Here is a 16,518-nt window from a genome sequence, read left to right as displayed (position 1 = left end):
GCAAAATGACAAAAGTCATCATTTTACTCCAAAAATGTCACTTTTTTACAAGAACAACCAAAAAAAATTGGCAATTCTGGTCCTATAGGAGACGTCTCAAAACCTCATCAGGAGTCCCTACAAAACCTGTAAATGACAGAAAATTCATATTTTTTGAAAAGTTTTTTTGCTAAAATGTCCTAAGGGGGACCCTTACACAAAAAATTAAAAAAGTGTCTTGCTTCAGCAGCACAATTCTGGTCCTGTTGTTGTAGGAGACGTCTCAAAACCTCATCAGGAGTCCCTACAAAACCTGTAAATGACAGAAAATTTATATTTTTTGAAAACTTTTTTCGCTAAAATGTTGTAAGGGGGAACTTTACACAAAATGTTTTAAAAAGTGTCTTGCTTCAACAGCACAATTCTGGTCCTGTTGTTGTAGGAGACGTCTCAAAACCTCATCAGGAGTCTCAACAAAACCCGAAAATGGCAGAATTTGATTTTTTTTTTTAAACTAATTTTCGCTAAAATGTTGTAAGGGGGACCCTTACCCAAAAATTGGCAGAACTTTGCAAGAAAAACTGAACATTTGTGCAATATTATGATAAAAGTTGGAATTTTACTCAATAACAGTCGCAATTTTACAAGAAAAGCTTAAAATGTTGGCAATTTTATGAAAACAGTCGTAATTTCACTCGACCAAAGTCACAATTTTATGAGAAAACTTTAAAATGATGGCAATATTATAATAATAATCTGAATTTTACTTGGCAAAAAGACAAAAGTCATAATTTTACTCAAAAAAATTCACTTTTTTACAAGAACAACCAAAAAAATTGGCAATTGGCAATTCTGGTCCTATAGGAGACGTCTCAAAACCTCATCAGGAGTCCCTACAAAACCTGTAAATGACAGAAAATTAATATTTTTTGAAAACTTTTTTCGCTAAAATGTTGTAAGGGGGAACTTTACACAAAAAATGTAAAAACTGTCTTCCTTCAACAGCACAATTCTGGTCCTGTAGATGTAGGAGACGTCTCAAAACCTCATCAGAAGACCCGACAAAACCTGTAAATGACAGAAAATTTATATTTTTTGAAAACATTTTTTGCTAAAATTTTTATTTTTTGAAAAAAATTTTGCTAAAATGTCCTAAGGGAGACCCTTACACAAAAAATTAAAAAAGTGTCTTGCTTAAGCAGCATAATTCTGGTCCTGTAGTTGTAGAAGACGTCTCAAAACCTCATCAGGAGACCCAACAAAACCTGTAAATGACAGGAAAGTAATATTTTTTGAAAATGTATTTTCGCTAAAATGACCCATACCCCAAAATTTTAAAAAGTGTCTTGCTTCAACGGCACAATACTGGTCCTGTAGATGTAGGAGACGTCTCAAAAACCTCATCAGGAGTCTCAACAAAACCCGAAAATGGCAGAATTAGATTGATTTTTTTTTTAACTAATTTTCGCTAAAATGTTGTAAGGGGGACCCTTACCCAAAAATTGGCAGAATTTTGCAAGAAAAACTGAACATTTGTGAAATATTATGATAAAAGTTGGAATTTTACTCAATAACAGTCGCAATTTTACAAGAAAAACTTAAAATGTTGGCAATTTTATGAAAATAGTCGTAATTTTACTCGACCAAAGTCACAATTTTATGAGAAAACTTTAAAATGATGGCAATATTATAATAATAATCTGAATTTTACTTGGCAAAATGACAAAAGTCATCATTTTACTCCAAAAATTTCACTTTTTTACAAGAACAACCAAAAAAATTGGCAATTGGCAATTCTGGTCCTATAGTCTCAAAACCTCATCAGGAGTCCCTACAAAACTTAAAACTTAAAAATTTATATTTTTTGAAAACTTTTTTCGCTAAAATGTTGTAAGGGGGAACTTTACACAAAAAATTTAAAAAGTGTCTTCCTTCAACAGCACAATACTGGTCCTGTAGATGTAGGAGACGTCTCAAAACCTCATCAGAAGACCCGACAAAACTGTAAATGACAGAAAATTAATATTTTTTGAAAACTTTTTTTGCTAAAATTAGTATTTTTTGAAAACCTTTTTTGCTAAAATGTCTTAAAAGGGACCCTTACACAAAAAATTTAAAAAGTGTCTTGCTTCAGCAGCATAATTCTGGTCCTGTAGTTGTAGAAGACGTCTCAAAACCTCATCAGGAGACCCAACAAAACCTGTAAATGACAGGAAAGTAATATTTTTTGAAAATGTATTTTCGCTAAAATGACCCATACCCCAAAATTTTAAAAAGTGTCTTGCTTCAACGGCACAATACTGGTCCTGTAGATGTAGGAGACGTCTCAAAACCTCATCAGGAGTCTCAACAAAACCCGAAAATGGCAGAATTAGATTTTTTTTTTTTAACTAATTTTCGCTAAAATGTTGTAAGGGGGACCCTTACCCAAAAATTGGCAGAATTTTGCAAGAAAAACTGAACATTTGTGCAATATTATGATAAAAGTTGGAATTTTACTCTAACAGTCGCAATTTTACAAGAAAAGCTTAAAATGTTGGCAATTTTATGAAAAGTCGTAATTTTACTCGACCAAAGTCACAATTTTATGAGAAAACTTTAAAATGATGGCAATATTATAATAATAATCTGAATTTTATTTGGCAAAATGACAAAAGTCATCATTTTACTCAAAAAATGTCACTTTTTTACAAGAACAACCAAAAAAATTGGCAATTGGCAATTCTGGTCCTATAGTCTCAAAACCTCATCAGTAGTCCCTATCAATGACAGAAAATTATGTAGGAGACGTCTCAAAACCTCATCAGGAGTCCCTACAAAACCTGGAAATGACAGAAAATTCATATTTTTTTAAAACTTTTTTCGCTAAAATGTTGTAAGGGGGAACTTTACACAAAATTTTTAAAAAGTGTCTTGCTTCAACAGCACAATACTGGTCCTGTAGATGTAGGAGACGTCTCAAAACCTCATCAGGAGTCCCTACAAAACCTGTAAATGACAGAAAATTAATATTTTTTGAAAACAATTTTTTGCTAAAATTTGTATTTTTTGAAAAAAAAATTTGCTAAAATGTCCTAAGGGGGACCCTTACACAAAAAATTAAAAAAGTGTCTTGCTTCAGCAGCATAATTCTGGTCCTGTAGTTGTAGAAGACGTCTCAAAACCTCATCAGGAGACCCAACAAAACCTGTAAATGACAGGAAAGTAATATTTTTTGAAAATGTATTTTCGCTAAAATGACCCATACCCCAAAATTTTAAAAAGTGTCTTGCTTCAACGGCACAATACTGGTCCTGTAGATGTAGGAGACGTCTCAAAACCTCATCAGGAATCTCAACAAAACCCGAAAATGGCAGAATTTGATTTTTTTTTTAAACTAATTTTCGCTAAAATGTTGTAAGGGGGACCCTTACCCAAAAATTGGCAGAATTTTGCAAGAAAAACTGAACATTTGTGCAATATTATGATAAAAATTGGAATTTTACTCAATAACAGTTGCAATTTTACAAGAAAAGCTTAAAATGTTGGCAATTTTATGAAAAGAGTCGTAATTTTACTCGACCAAAGTCACAATTTTACACAAACAACATGTTTTACTCCTGCATAATTCAGCATGTAGGGCTTATTTCACCTGTCTCACCTATTAGTGACACCTGGTGGACTTCCTGTGTTCAAGGTTGAAAAAGATGTCTTTAAGGAAACTAACACGGGAACTCGGCATGCTAATATAACATCAAATCAACACATTTGATCAAATCTGCACATATTTTCCAATTGGATTTAGGTCTGGGCTCTGGTATTTGGGCATACAGTACAGGCCACCTTGTGTTTTCTTTATTTTCATGACTATTTACATTGTAGATTGTCACATCAAAACTATGAATGAACACATGTGGAGTTATGTTCTTAACAAAAGAAGGTGAAATAACTGAAAACATGTTTTATATTCTAGTTCCTTCAAAATAGCCACCCTTTGCTCTGCTTTGCGCACTCTTGGCATTCTCTCCATGAGCTTCAAGCACACCTGTGAAGTGAAAACCCCATTTCAGGTGACTACCTCTTGAAGCTCATGGAGAGAATGCCAAGAGTGTTCATATGCCAATTGCATGCAGGGGGCAAGATATAAGTTTTCTTGACACGTCTCTTTTATTTTGAAAAGACTGGTGTCACCTTCACCTTCTACAGCCACTGTAAAAATCCAGTTGGGCTTTTCCAACCCGTTGGCGACTCAACGTGCTTCAACACGGGCGTCTTCTCACACACACACACACACACACACACACACACACACACACACACACACACACACACACACACACACACACTTTTGTATTTCTTACCTTCTTGAGACCTCCGAATAATGCCTTCCTTTTTTGGCCCACTTTTTCTAGATATATAAAGATGTGTATTTACAACATTAATAATATATACATACTATGCAAATATAAACAAGCTTGTTGTGAAAAATTAGTTGGAATTTTAACAAGAAAAAGGTCACAATTTCACAAGAAAAACTTAGAATGTTGGCAGTATTATAATAAAAGTCGTCATTTTACTCAACGCAAGTCAAAATTTTGCAAGAAAAACTGAACATTTGTGCAATGTTATGATAAAAGTTGGAGTTTTACTCAATAACAGTCGCAATTTTACAAGAAAAGCTTAAAATTTGGGCAATTTTATGAAAAGAGTCGTAATTTTACTCGACCAAAGTCACAATTTTATGAGAAAACTCTAAAATGTTGGCAATATTATAATAATAATCAGCATTTTACTCTGCAAAATTATGACAAAATTAATCTTTTCACTCAAAAAATTTCACTTTTTTACAAGAACAAAAAAAAATGGCAATATTGTGATAAAAGTCAGAATTTTATGACAAATGTCACCATTTTGCATTAAAAAGTAATAATTTTACATAAAAAAGTCATAATTTTGGGCAACTTTATGAAAAGAGTCGTAATTTTACTCGACAAAAGTCACAATTTTATAAGAAAACTTTAAAATGTTGGCAATATTATAATAATAATCAAAATTTTACTTGGCAAAATTATGACAAAAGTCATAATTTTACTCAATAAATTTCACTTTTTTACAAGAACAAAAAAAAATGGCAATATTTTATGACAAATGTCACCATTTTGCATTAAAAAGTAATAATTTTACATAAAGTCGTAATTTTGGGCAATTTTATGAAAACTCTAAAATGTTGGCATTATTATAATAAGAATGGGAATTTTACTCAGCAAAACTATTACAAAAGTCATAATTTTACTCAAAAAATGTCACTTTTTTACAAGAACAACAAAAAAATTGGCAATATTGTGATAAAAGTCAGACTTTTATATGACAAATGTCACCATTTTGCATTAAAAAGTCATAATTTTACTTTAAAAAAAGTCATCATTTTACATAGTTATCATTTTACGAGAAAATATTGCATTATTACAGAAACAGAATAGGAGAAATTGTTCCCAATTTTATAAGAAAAACGTTGACACATTATAAGAAAAAGACTGCTTTTTATTCAAATTGGTTTGTAATTGTTTTTTAATCTTCATTATTTACTTCAAGTTATTACAGTATGTCCCTATATACATATTTATTTTATTTCTTAAGTAATTTTGGCCAAAGGGGGCGCATTTCAATTTATTACACACACTTGTTATTTCATATGTTGACCAGAGTGGTCCCTCCTTTTTGGGACCACCCTAATTTTGACCACCAGGGGGTGCAAATGAGACATTCTCTATTAGATGCAATGTTATTGGGACCATGATTTATGTCATCACTTGTTCACACCTCCTCGTATGGAAGATACTTTTCCTTCGTCATGTCTCAAGAAGGGTAGAAATACAAGAATACACACACACTTGACAGTAGCATCAGCAGCTTCCTCTCCCGTCTTGTAGGAGTTTAGCCTGTGCAAATAGTGGTGTGTAAAAGAAGGCCTGTTCACAGCTCCAACAGCAAACACACCAGCCTTACTCGTGGTGTCACAGCTCACATGTCGCTGGTGTCCAAAGTGCGGTTCAGGGGCCATTTCCAGGCCCGGCTCATTTTTTTTATTCGCCCTTAAAAAAATTAATGTAATGATCATTTAGCTTTGAGCTACAACACAAAGCTAAAATGTGAGTGTTTTCTTCCGATAGCTTAGCATATACTGTATATATCTACGTCGTGTTGATTAAAATGCTCATTTCACGCACAAAATGTATCAAGGTGGACCCCCCGGATTGGTTGGGACACCCCTGGCTTATTGTTTATTCCGCTTTGGTTTCGAGGAACAACTAAAAAGGGATTTTAAGCGATATTTATCGTGGCCTCAGCAACAAGTGGTGCATTTTTCTTTCCTGCATGACGACCCTCCAAACACCCGGCGATCTGATGCATGAGTACACTAAATTGCATGGCCTTATTTCAACTTGTAAATTTGACTTTTTTATTTTTATTTTTTGTTTGGGATCGATTTCTCCCGAGTTTATTTTTGTATGGAAAAAAAAAAAAAGATAAGAAAAAACTAAAACTTAGAAGTGTCTTTGCATAACAATAATCCACAATATGACAGCGAAAACACACATTCTTGTATTTCTTACCTTCTGGAGACCTCCGAAATATGCCTCCCTCTTTAGGACCAGCCTTTCTAGATATATAAAGATGTGTATTTACAACATTAATAATATATACATACTATGCAAATATAAAAAAAGCTTGTTGTGAAAAATGAGTTGGAATTTCACAAGTAAAAGGTCACAATTTCACAAGAAAAACTTAGAATTTTGGCAGTATTATAATAAAAGTCATAATTTTACTAAAAGCAAGTCAAAATTTTACAAGAAAAACTGAACATTTGTGCAATGTTATGATAAAAGTTGGAATTTTACTCAATAACAGTTGCAATTTTACAAGAAAAGCTTAAAATGTTGGCAACTTTATGGAAAAAGTCGTAATTTTACTCGACAAAAGTCACAATTTTATAAGACAATTTTAAAATGTTGGCAATATTATAATAATAATCTGAATTTTACTTGGCAAAATGATGACTAAAGTCATCATTTTACTCAAAAAATGTCAATATTTTATAAGAACCAAAAAAAAAGGGCAATATTGTGATAAAAGTCAGAATTTTATACGACAAATGTCACCATTTTGCATTAAAAAAAAAAGTAATAATTTTACAAGAAAATATTGCAATATTACAGAAACAGAAAGAACATGAGAAATTGTTTTCAATTTTATAAGAAAAACTGAACATTTGTGCAATGTTATGATAAAAGTTGTAATTTTACAAGAATAGCTTAAAATGTCGGCAACTTTATGAAAAGAGTCATTTTACTCGGCAAAAGTCACAATTTTATAAGAAAATTTTAAAATGTTGGCAATATTATAATAATAATCGGAATTTTCCTTGGCAAAATGATGACTAAAGTCATCATTTTACTCAAAAAATGTCACTATTTTACAAGAATAAAAAAAAATGGCAATATTGTGATAATAAAAGCATAAATTGTTGTCAAGTTTATGAAAAGAGTCGTAATTTTACGCGACAAAAGTCACAATTTTATAAGAAAAATGTTGTCAATATTATAATAATAATCGGAATTTTACTTGAGTAAAATTATGACTTTTGTCATAATTTTGCCAACGCAAGTCCAAGTTTCAAAATAAAAACCTAGAATGTTGGCAGTGTTATAATAAAAGTCATAATTTTACTAAAAGCAAGTCAAAATTTTACAAGAAAAACTGAACATTTGTGCAATATTATGATAAAAGTTGGAGTTTTACTCAATAACAGGCACAATTTTACAAGAAAAGCTTAAAATGTTGGCAACTTTATGAAAAGAGTTGTAGTTTTACGCGACAAAAGTCACAATTTTATAAGAAAACTTAAAAATGTTGGCAATATTATAATAATAATAATCAGAATTTTACTTGAGTAAAATTATGACTTTTGTCATAATTTTGCCAATGCAAGTCCAAGTTTCAAAATAAAAACAGAATTTTGGCATTGTTATAATAAAAGTCATAATTTTACTAAAAGCAAGTCAAAATTTTACAAGAAAAACTGAACATTTGTGCAATGTTATGATAAAAGTTGGAATTTTACTCAATAGCAGGCGTAATTTTACAAGAAAAGCTTAAAAATGTTGTCAACTTTATGGAAAGACTCGTAATTTTACTGGACAAAAGTCACAATTTTATAAGAAAACTTTAAAATGTTGGCAATATTATAATAATAATCTGAATTTTACTTGGCAAAATTGTGACAAAAGTCATAATTTACTCAAAAAAATTCACTATTTTACAAGAAAAGCTTAAAATGTTGACAACTTTATGAAAAGAGTCGTAAATTTACTCGACAAAAGTCACAATTTTATAAGAAAACTTTCAAATGTTGGCAATATTATAATAATAATCTGAATTTTACTTGGCAAAATGATGACGAAAGACATAATTTTACTCAAAAAAGTCACTATTTTACAAGAACAACAAAAAACTTGGCAATATTGTGATAAAATTCAGAATTTTATATGACAAATGTCACCATTTTTGCATTAAAAAGTAATAATTTTACATAAAAAAGTAATCATTTTACGAGAAAATATTGCAATATTACAGAAACAGAAAAAAATGGTCCCCAATTTTATAAGAAAAAAAAGACTGCTTTTAGTTATTTTTTGTTTGTAGTTAGTTATTACATTATGTCTCTATATACATATCTATTTATTTATTTTTAATACATTTTGGCCAAAGGGGGCGCATTTCAATTTCTCACACACTTGTTATTTCATATGAGCAGAGCAATTTGTTCGATCATATTTAAGTTTGTAACAGAAACAAACAAAAAAATACAGAATCACAGGTGGGGTCAAAAAAAAGTCAAGCAGTAGTTTTCACGCTCGTGACCAATTTTATAAGAAAACTTTAAAATGTTGGCAATATTATAATAATAATCTGAATTTTACATGGCAAAATTATGACAAAAGTCATAATTTACTCAAAAAATTTCACTTTTTTACAAGAACAACAATAAAATTGGCAATATTGTGATAAAAGTAAAAAAATTTATATGACAAATGTCATCATTTTGCATTAAAAAGTAATAATTTTACGAGAAAATATTGCAATATTACAGAAACAGAACGAATATGAGAAATGGTACAAGAAAAACAAAAAAATTGGCAATATTGTGATTAAATTAAGATTTTTATACAACAAATGTCACCATTTTGCATTAAAAAGTAATAATTTTACATAAAGTATAAATTTTACGAGAACATATTGCAATATTACACAAACAGAAAGAATATTGGAAATTGTTCCCAATTTTATAAGAAAAAAAGTCGACACATTGTGAGAAAAAGACTGCTTTTAGATATTTTTGTTTGTAATTCGTTTTTAATCTTGGTTATTTACTTCTAGTTATTACAGTATGTCTCTATATACATATTTATTCATTTATTTTTAATACATTTTGGCCAGAGGGGGCGCATTTCAATTTCTCACACACACACTTGTTATTTCATATGTTGACCATTTGAAAAATCCCTACTTTTTGGGACCACCCTTATTTTTGATAGATGTCACCACCAGGTCACTTTTTTTTACAAGAACAACAAAAAAATTGGCAATATTGTGATAAAAGTCAGAATTTTATATGACAAATGTCACCATTTTGCATTAAAAAGTAATAATTTTACATTTAAAAAAAGGCATAATTTTACATAGTTATCATTTTACGAGAAAATATTGCAATATTACAGAAACAGAATAGGAGAAATTGTTCCCAATTTTATAAGAAAAACGTTGACACATTATAAGAAAAAGACTGCTTTTTATTTTTTTTTAAATTGGTTTGTAATTGTTTTTTAATCTTCATTATTTACTTCAAGTTATTACAGTATGTCCCTATATACATATTTATTTTATTTTTTCAGTAATTTTGGCCAAAGGGGGCGCATTTCAATTTCTCACACACACTTGTTATTTCATATGATGACCATTTGAAAAATCCCTCCTTTTTGGGACCACCCTTATTTTGATAGATGTCACCACCAGGTCACTTTTTTACAAGAACAACCAAAAAAAATTGGCAATATTGTGATAAAAGTCAGAATTTTATATGACAAATGTCACCATTTTGCATTAGAAAGTAATAATTTTACATAAAAAAGTCATAATTTTGGGCAATTTCATGAAAAGAGTCGTAATTTTACTCGACCAAAGTCACAATTTTATAAGAAAACTCTAAAATGTTGGCAATATTATAATAATAATCTGAATTTTATTCGGCAAAATTAGGACAAAAGTCATATTTTTACTCAAAAAAATGTCACTTTTTTACAAGAACAACAAAAAAATTGGCAATATTGTGATAAAAGTCAGAATTTTATATGACAAATGTCACCATTTTGCATTAAAAAGTAATAATTTTACATTAAAAAAAGTCATAATTTTACATAGTTATCATTTTACGAGAAAATATTGCAATATTACAGAAACAGAATAGGAGAAATTGTTCCCAATTTTATAAGAAAAAAGTTGACACATTATAAGAAAAAGACTGCTTTTTATTTAAAAAAAATTGGTTTGTAATTGTTTTTTAATCTTCATTATTTACTTCAAGTTATTACAGTCCGTCCCTATATACATATTTATTTTATTTCTTAAGTAAATTTGGCCAAAGGGGGTGCATTACAATTTCTCACACACACTTGTTATTTCATATGTTGACCATTTGAAAAATCCCTCCTTTTTGGGACCACCCTTATTTTGATAGATGTCACCACCAGGTCACTTTTTTTTACAAGAACAACCAAAAAATTGGCAATATTGTGATAAAAGTCAGAATTTTATATGACAAATGTCACCATTTTGCATTAAAAAGTAATAATTTTACATTAAAAAAAAAGTCATAATTTTACATAGTTATCATTTTACGAGAAAATATTGCAATATTACAGAAACAGAATAGGAGAAATTGTTCTCAATTTCATAAGAAAAACGTTGACACATTATAAGAAAAAGACTGCTTTTTATTTAAAAAAATTGGTTTGTAATTGTTTTTTAATCTTCATTATTTACTTCAAGTTATTACAGTATGTCCCTATATACATATTTTATTTTTTCAGTAATTTTGGCCCAAGGGGACGCATTTCAATTTCTCACACACACTTGTTATTTCATATGTTGACCATTTGAAAAATCCCTCCTTTTTGGGACCACCCTTATTTTGATAGATGTCACCACCAGGTCACTTTTTTACAAGAACCACCAAAAAAATTGGCAATATTGTGATAAAAGTCAGAATTTTATATGACAAATGTCACCATTTTGCATTAGAAAGTAATAATTTTACATAAAAAAGTCATAATTTTGGGCAATTTCATGAAAAGAGTCGTAATTTTACTCGACCAAAGTCACAATTTTATAAGAAAACTCTAAAATGTTGGCAATATTATAATAATAATCGGAATTTTATTCGGCAAAATTAGGACAAAAGTCATATTTTTACTCAAAAAAATGTCACTTTTTTACAAGAACAACAAAAAAAATTGGCAATATTGTGATAAAAGTCAGAATTTTATATGACAAATGTCACCATTTTGCATTAAAAAGTAATAATTTTACATTAAAAAAAGTCATAATTTTACATAGTTATCATTTTACGAGAAAATATTGCAATATTACAGAAACAGAATAGGAGAAATTGTTCCCAATTTTATAAGAAAAAAGTTGACACATTATAAGAAAAAGACTGCTTTTTATTTAAAAAAAATTGGTTTGTAATTGTTTTTTAATCTTCATTATTTACTTCAAGTTATTACAGTATGTCCCTATATACATATTTATTTTATTTCTTAAGTAATTTTGGCCAAAGGGGGTGCATTTCAATTTCTCACACACCCACTTGTTATTTCATATGTTGACCATTTAAAAAATCCCTCCTTTTTGGGACCACCCTTATTTTGATAGATGTCACCACCAGGTCACTTTTTTTTACAAGAACAACCAAAAAATTGGCAATATTGTGATAAAAGTCAGAATTTTATATGACAAATGTCACCATTTTGCATTAAAAAGTAATAATTCTACATAAAAAGTCATAATTTTGGGCAATTTCATGAAAAGAGTCGTAATTTTACTCGACCAAAGTCACAATTTTATAAGAAAACTCTAAAATGTTGGCAATATTATAATAATAATCGGAATTTTATTCGGCAAAATTAGGACAAAAGTCATAATTTTTAGTCATAATTTTACTCAAAAAAATGTCACCATTTTGCATTAAAAAGTCATCATTTTACATTAAAAAAAGTCATCATTTTACGAGAAAATATTGCCATATTACAGAAACAGAATAGGAGAAATTGTTCCCAATTTTATAAGAAAAACATTGACACATTATAAGAAAAAGACTGCTTTTTATTTAAAAAAAAATTGGTTTGTAATTGTTTTTTAATCTTCATTATTTACTTCAAGTTATTACAGTATGTCCCTATATACATATTTATTTTATTTTTTCAGTAATTTTGGCCAAAGGGGGCGCATTTCAATTTCTCACGCACACACTTGTTATTTCATATGTTAACCATTTGAAAAATCCCTCCTTTTTGGGACCACCCTTATTTTGATAGATGTCACCACCAGGTCACTTTTTTTTACAAGAACAACCAAAAAAATTGGCAATATTGTGATAAAAGTCAGAATTTTATATGACAAATGTCACCATTTTGCATTAAAAAGTAATAATTCTACATAAAAAAGTCATAATTTTGGGCAATTTCATGAAAAGAGTCGTAATTTTACTCGACCAAAGTCACAATTTTATAAGAAAACTCTAAAATGTTGGCAATATTATAATAATAATCGGAATTTTATTCGGCAAAATTAGGACAAAAGTCATAATTTTTAGTCATAATTTTACTCAAAAAAATGTCACCATTTTGCATTAAAAAGTAATAATTTTACATTAAAAAAAGTCATAATTTTACAAGAAAATATTGCAATATTACAGAAACAGAATAGGAGAAATTGTTCCCAATTTTATAAGAAAAACATTGACACATTATAAGAAAAAGACTGCTTTTTATTTTAAAAAAAAGGTTTTGTAATTGTTTTTTAATCTTCATTATTTACTTCAAGTTATTACAGTATGTCCCTATATACATATTTTATTTTTTCAGTAATTTTGGCGAAAGGGGGCGCATTTCAATTTATTACACACACTTGTTATTTCATATGTTGACCAGAGTGGTCCCTCCTTTTTGGGGACCACCCTAATTTTGACCACCAGGGGGTGCAAATGAGACATTCTCTATGAGATGCAATGTTATTGGGACCATGATTTATGTCTTTACTTGTTCACACCTCCTCATATGGAAGATACTTTTCCTTGTTGATGTCTCAAGAAGGGTAGAAATACAAGAACGCGGTCAATCAGTCAATCCCGGGTTAGTGTATAATCAAAAAGTACTTTATTCGTTTTGTGACACTCACACGGATGAAATGTTGAGTTAAAAATGCGTTTATGTGGTTTTCTTTCCGGAATTTGTGCTGGGACACATCTTTAAATCACCACATTGCATACTTCCTGTGAGTAGATGCTACTTTATTCATCAAGTGGAAGCCAAAGCGCATTAAATTCACCCAAGCAGGTTTTCCTACGGGCCAAAGTCCGAGGTCAGGTGTATGTTTATGTTTCTGTTACTGCTTCAAACAAGGACACTAATATGAAATGGCACACGGGTGTTGTGTGTGTGTATATAAGTCAGGGTCTAGGTGGGGTTCTTTATTTATTTATTTTCTTCTATTTATTTCTATTGAGTGTAAACGTCTCGAGTTATTTCCCGCTTATGCCTAACAGGAAGGAAAAAATACTAATTGTAATTCTCTGGCCAGGTTTGTGTCACACAATGGACGTGTTAATTTATTTTGCTCCTCGTTTTGAGTTGCGTGCGACCCTAACTTATTATCCGCCGCCACCACTTTAGGCGTGTTGTGGTGTAGACTGAGCAGCGTGGCGGTCTCTAGGATCCCTACTTGCATGTGTCCTTGCTATGCATTTATGTGGCTTACCAGTTATAGACCGAGCAGTTTTTGTATTTTTTTATACATCATGTACTTTTTTTACTTGTCCCTTTTAATAAAAGTACTTTTGTGTAGTTTTCTGGACATACACACTGTGTGAGTTTGTCTCAACAATGACACAAAATATGTTTATTGCACATTAATTATTCTTTATTCAATTGAAAAGACGAGATATTTAACGTTCCAACGGGAAAACTTGGTTTTTTGTTGTTGCAAATATTAGCTCATTTTGGAATTTGATGCCTGCAACATGTTTCGAAAAAGCTGGCACAAGTGGCAAAAAAGACTGAGAAAGTTGAGGAATGCTCGTCAAACACTTATTTGGAACATCCCACAGGTGAACGGGCTAATTGGGAACAGGTGGGTGCCATGATTGGGTATAAAAGCAGTCGTTCACAAACAAGGACGGGGCGAGGGTCACCACTTTGTCGACAAATGCCTGAGCAAATTGTTTAAGAACAACATTTCTCAACCAGCTATTGCAAGGAATTTAGGGGATTTCACCAAATTATCATCAAAAGGTTGAGAGAATCTGGAGAAATCACTGCACGTAAGCCATGATATTACGGACCTTGGATCCCTCAGGTGGTACTGCATCAAAAAGCGACATCAAGTGTGTAAAGGATATCACCACATGGGCTCAGGAACACTTCAGAAAACCACTGTCAGTAACTACAGTTGGTCGCTACATCTGTAAGTGCAAGTTAAAACTCTACTATGCAAAGCCAAAGTCGATAATAAACCGATATTGTGTCAGCTCTGTATTATAGGGATATTATTGTAAATTATTATATATATTTTTCTCATTACATACTGATATTTTTGCTTTTTTGTCTTACATCTTTACAATTGTTTTTTTTCTACCTGTAAGAATAGAATAAAAATGATATTAATAATACAATTGTGCAACTTCATAACTCAGTGTGTCAAAAATATTAATGTTCAGCTACACATTTAAGTTTTTTTATGGTTGTTGTAATTTTTCAAACTTTGTTTGTATTTTAGGTATATTTAGTTTTTATTCTAAAAGCTTCTAATACAAAACCAGTGAAGTTGTCACGTTGTGTAAATAAAAAGAAAATACAATGATTTGCTTTCAACTTATATTCAATTGAATAGACTGCAAAGACAAGATATTTCATGTTCACACTGGAAAACTTTATTTTTTGCAAATATTAGCTCATTTGGAATTTAATCCCTGCAACATGTTTCAAAAAAGCTGGCACAAGTGGCAAAAAAGACTGAGAAAGTTGAGGAACACTTTTTTGGAACATCCCACAGGTGAACGGGCTAATTGGGAACAGGTAGGTTCCATGATTGGGTATAAAAAGCAGCTTCCATGAAATGCTCAGTCGTTCACAAACAAGGACGGGGCGAGGGTCACCACTTTGTCAACAAATGCCTGAGCAAATTGTTTAAGAACAACATTTCTCAACCAGCTATTGCAAGGAATTTAGGGATTTCACCATCTACGCTCCGTAATATCATCAAAAGGTGCAGAGAATCTGGAGAAATCACTGCACGTAAGCCATGATATTACAGACCTTCGATCCCTTAGGCGGTACTGCATCAAAAAGCGACATCGGTGTGTAAAGGATATCACCACATGGGCTTCAGGAACACTTCAGAAAACCACTGTCAGTAACTACAGTTGGTCGCTACATCTGTAAGTACAAGTTAAAACTCTACTATGCAAAGCGTAAGCCATTTATCAACAACACCCGGAAACGCCGCCGGCTCCGCTGGGCCCGGAGCTCGTCTAAGATGGACTGATGCAAAGTGGAAAAAGTGTGGGAGCTACATATGTTGCCATCCGAGCGACGTTATCATGGACGCCCCTGCTTATTTCAGCATAACAGTGCCAATCTACTTGTTACAACAGCGTGCCCCCCCCCCCCAGGAATCAACACTACTAAACACCCATAGAAAACAATGACGTCATAGCAACACCATAGGGGGATCTTCTAACAAGAAGGTGACGTCACCACGCAGCCAGACTGCACAACCCCGTGAAAAGAGGCCTTCGAATCTGCACGCGAACTCTCCTTACCTTTCTTTACCTTACCTTTTGGTGTTGTTTTGAAACTGTAAACATTGTATCTGCAAACATGTTGGAAACACATTTGTTGTTATCATTTTTTGTCATGACTCGCCTTTTGTTGTTGTTCATTTGTTTTAGGTGTTTTTCCTATTTATTTTTTTTAACATGTCCGGGATAAATATTTACAATACAATTTAGTTACTTGAGTTTATGATCATTGTGTCGCTTTAGCCTAGTACCATTTACATATTTGTTGTTAATATTTGCTTTTCGCGTTATGTAACTCTGGCTAATGGCGTACATTTGTGAGAACGGGAAGATAAACAAATGCAACAACGGAAATGACGGATCTCGACCGGAAGTTGATCTTTATAATTTGACTTGGTTTTTATCTCATAATTTTGTTTCAG

Source organism: Nerophis lumbriciformis, linkage group LG29, assembly GCF_033978685.3.
Source record: "Nerophis lumbriciformis linkage group LG29, RoL_Nlum_v2.1, whole genome shotgun sequence".
Lineage (NCBI taxonomy): Eukaryota > Metazoa > Chordata > Actinopteri > Syngnathiformes > Syngnathidae > Nerophis > Nerophis lumbriciformis.
The sequence above is the reverse complement of the archived record's forward strand: the minus strand, read 5'-3'. Positions refer to the sequence as shown.